The following is a 4,871-nucleotide window of genomic DNA, read 5'->3' as shown; positions in this document are numbered from 1 at the left end:
TGATACCAACTCAATTATTATATTCATAAATATACTAAAAATTAATTTTAACTGAATATATTGAGCGGAATATTGAAAAAGTAAAAAAAAAATAAAGAAGAATTTACAATAAGAAAAATAGATATTATGAAAAGGCAAAAAAAAGTAAAAAAAAAATAGAACTGAAAAATAATTACAAAAATAGATATATTCAAAAAAAGATGAGAGAGGTAGGAGAATTTTTTAAAATTTTAATCTTTAAATAAATATAATTTTTAAATTTTAAATAAAATATTTACATAAAGCTCTTATCATGCATGATCTTTAATTTGATATGCATATTAAATATTTTTATAATTAGTTAAGTTTCACAATTTTAGAAAGAAATAAAATAAAAAATAAGAAAATAAAGAAAAAAGAAATAAAAAGAACAAATAAAATTTACCAATAAACCTTCAATTTTATTATAACTACCACTCGATTTTAAAATTAATGTAAAATTGATTTCAAATTGAAAAATTGCATTTTTTTTATATATCATGAATTATAGATTATAGATTAGTAATAAAATATTGTGGCCCACTCCTTGCACCTAGGCTGCTGGGCCGCTTTCACTACAAAAAAACCAGAGATTACCGGCGGCGTTTTGCCGTCGGTAATGAGGGGACGGCCGCTGGAAATTAGTCTACCGGGGCCGCCGGTAATTTTCTCGTCGATAACACTATTACCGGCGGCAAAACACGCTGCCGGTAATTAACGGCGGTAGGTCCCGCCGTTATTTGTCCTCGACGAAAGGCGGAGAAATGCCGGCATATTACCGGCGGCATTATGCCGCCGGTAATTACTGGCGGGGATTTGCCGCCGGTGATAGTCACCGGACGGCGGCGGTGAATATCACCGGTAATTGTTGCACTTACCGGCGGTAAAATGCCGCTGCTAATTACCGGCGGGAAAATACCGGCGGTAATTTTTTTTGTAATTTAATTAATTTATTTATTATTTATTATTTATTATTTATTATTTATTATTTAGACGAACTTCCCAGTCGGTCACCCATCTTAGTTGTGCTTTAAGTCAAGCACGCTTAACTTTGAAGTTCCTTTCGAATGGTCACCAGTACAGAACACTCGTATTATTGATATATAGAGTACCTATTAATTCATTTAAAGTCTAATTCAATATACAAAATCATATATATATTCATAACCTTATAATATATCAAGATGATATCGATGAGATGCTGTTAATTACGGATCGAACTCGTTTTTGTCTTTATTTTTATGTCGCAAAAGTATTTATTTATTAATTTATTATTATTATTAATTAATTAAATTTTTTTTAATCAATATAGTTTATATACTCCATTAGTATTTTATGATGATAATTATTGTATTTTGAATTTATTTCCATACGTCCTTATTTTTCAACTCTTGTATCAGTGGACACGTACCCATCAGGAAACTTAAGACTCTGTATCCATTGTAGTAAAATCTTCTTCTCATCCCTTTCAAGCGTGTAACATGCTTTTGGATACTGTCGGGCTCCATCCAGTTTCTTTAATTCAGGCCGGCGACAAAAGACGTTCAGTTCTTCTCTTGACTTTTCTGTATCTTTCGTCTTCCCCTTCACATTGAGGACAGTATTGAACACATTATCAAACACATTTTTTTCAATGTGCATGACATCCAAATTATGTCGAATCAAAAGATCCTTCCAATAAGGAAGATCCCAAAATATGTTTTTCTTCTTCCACCCTATATTTTGATGTTTTGCAAGTTGAGCGTTTCTCCCATCAAAGTCTTCTGTAACCTTCACGAAGCCCAACTGATCTATTTGATTCAAGATTTCTGTCCCCGATCTCTGTTCTGGTGCATACACATTGCAAATCTTATTCTTCAAAAATGAGGTTTTATTTCTTCTAAACACATGGTTACGAGGTAAGAACTTCCGATGACAGTCAAACCACGATTGTTTTCCACTCTTCGTTAGAGTGAAAGCTTCTGTATTCTCCATACAATGTGGACATGCCAATCTCCCAGCTGTACCCCACCCAGACAACATAGCGTACGCTGGAAAATCACTGACAGTCCAAATAAGAGCTGCCCGCATGTGAAAATTTTGCTTCACAGATACGTCGTAAGTGTTCGTACCTACGTCCCACAAATATTTCAACTCTTGTATCAGTGGCTGCAAGAATACGTCCAACTTCATCTTTGGATTGGATGGGCCAGGTACGAGAACTGTGAGGAACATGAATTGTTCTTTCATGCACAACCATGGAGGCAAGTTATATGGTGTGACAATGACCCGCCAAGAAGAATATTGACGTCCTGATTGTGCAAATGGGGCAAAACCATCTGTAGATAGACCTAATCTCACATTTCTGGTCTCTTGAGCAAATTCAGAATAAACTGAATTCAAGTGCTTCCAAGCCGGAGAGTCTGCCGGGTGGCGCATAACCCCATCGTCTGTTGAAGTCGCATGCCAACGCATATTCTCGGCTGTTGCTGCAGATGCAAACAACCTCTGCAGTCGGGGCGTCAAAGGAAAGTAGTACATCTGTTTGGCAGGCACCTGTTTCTTTCGACGACTTCCAGATGCACGCAAATTCTCCTTATATCGTGATTGATCACAGAACATACAACTATGTAGCTCACTAGTTTCCCCCAATACAACATACAATTATTAACGCAACAATCGATCTTTTCCACGGGCAAACCCAAACCGCGCAGATTTCTCTTCGTACTATAGAAGTCTTCTGGACAGTTGTTATCATTCGGTAAAGCATTTCGAAACATCGAAGACAACTGATTGTAAGTTCTCTCTGACATGTGACTTTCAGTCTTTATGCTCATGAATTGAGTTATCCAGGATAACTGTGAGTAAGTGTCACAGCCTGGGTACAATGGATTATCGGCCGCGTTCAACATGTCGTAAATCTGTTGAGCATCAGGATTGGGCGGCTCCTCCAGATTTGACACATCTTGATAATTACTAGGTCCAGCATGATCATGCACCATCCTTTCATAGTTATTGTATGACCCATCATCCTCATCCATTACTTGGTAATTACTAGGTCCAGCATGTTCTGTCGCCATATACATCGGTGCTTCCCCGTGATAAACCCAAGTTGTGTAATTGTGGACAAATCCACGCCTAGTAACATGTTTTCTGACTGTAGGTACAGATAAAAAGGCTTCATTGTTACACTTCTTACACGAGCACCTAATGTTACCTACTCCATCTGTATACGCCGTTTGATTTATCGCATAATCAAGGAAACTCTCCAGCCCCGTTTCAAATGCAGAACGATCATTGTATCTCGCATACATCCACATGCGATTATCACTCATTCTTGCAAATTCTAATTGAGAAAAATAAATAAAATATCATAAATTACTTGAATCAAACGAAATTTCGACAGCATAACCACACTATCCTAACTACCAAGTGCTCGACTCTACCAGCAGCTATAGTGACCATAGTGGTCCTAATTTACTAAGCCTATACTAGGTCTACCCGGCCCCCCAATGTCGAAGCAATATACAATACATATAAAGCAATAAAAAATAAAGTTTGAAATTTAAAACAATCATTTGTTGGGAGAAGATCCTTAAGAAATAATCAATTTCTATCCCCAAGGGAGAAGATCCTTAAGAAATTGATTAAATCTATCCCACAATATATAATATCATATCATTTCATGATAAACACATACGTAGCATACTTAAAATTCAATTAATCATACTTTATTTAACAAAATTATTTAACATAAATAAATCTCTAACAAATTCATATTTAAAATTAATCATGCTTTATAATTAATCAAACAACTTTAATTTAAAATTAATCAAACTCCAAATAATTATTAATTAAATTGTAAAAACAAATTTCAATATAATTTAACTAATTAAAATTAATCACACTTCACATATTATAAATTAATTAAAATTAATCAAATTAACATTAATTAGATTCTAACAAAATAATATTAAAAAACAAATTTTAAATTAATTAATCATACTTCAAATATTATAAATTAATTAAAATTAATCTAATTAATATTAATTTTAATCTAACAAAATAATTAATAAATAAATCAAATAATTAACGAGAACGAAAGCGTACGGTAGTGGTCGGCGGCGGAGCGGTGGCGATGGCGGTGTCGGCAACGGCGCGGCGTCGTTCAACTAATTAAATGTTAAAGAAATAAATTAATTAAATGTGAAAGTGAGAGATAAAGAGAAAGAGAGAGAAATAATACCTGCAGGGGTGGCTGGCCGGCGGCGGTGGACTGACGGCGGCGGCGGCTGGCGGTCGGCGGCGGCTGCTGGGTCGGCGCGGCAGGGGGCAGGGAGAAGGGTTTGAGGGCTGCGCGTGATTGCTGTGAAAGAAAAGGGGATCAGAAGTCGTTTTTTATTTAAAGAATTACCGGCATTTTGCCGCCGCTAATTAACGGCGGCAATGCCGCCGTTAATCAACAATTTTTTTAAAATTAAAGTTAAATTAAATTAATTTGAAATTACCAGCGGCGAGCCGCCTCTAATTACCGGCGGTGATAATGCCGCCGGTAATACCGCCGTTAAAGAAAAAAACCGACCCGCCTTCTTTCGGCGTCGTTGGGCGGCCGATAATTACCGGCGGGCGTTTCGCCGCCGGTAATTTCCCCGGTAATTCTCGGGTTTTTTGTAGTGTTTAATTCATAATAACAACATAAGGACTTTTAATTATAACATTACCACTATTATTTGAAAAACAGGGCGGTGTAGGTTTATCTTCAAAACAATTTTTTATTTTATTTATAAAAATTGTTATTTTTATTCAAAATCCACTATAAAAACACAACTGAAATGCGATGGAATTAACGACGGAATCCATGCATATTACCAATA

This window comes from Salvia miltiorrhiza, chromosome 7 (genome assembly GCF_028751815.1).
Source record: "Salvia miltiorrhiza cultivar Shanhuang (shh) chromosome 7, IMPLAD_Smil_shh, whole genome shotgun sequence".
Lineage (NCBI taxonomy): Eukaryota > Viridiplantae > Streptophyta > Magnoliopsida > Lamiales > Lamiaceae > Salvia > Salvia miltiorrhiza.
The sequence above is the reverse complement of the archived record's forward strand: the minus strand, read 5'-3'. Positions refer to the sequence as shown.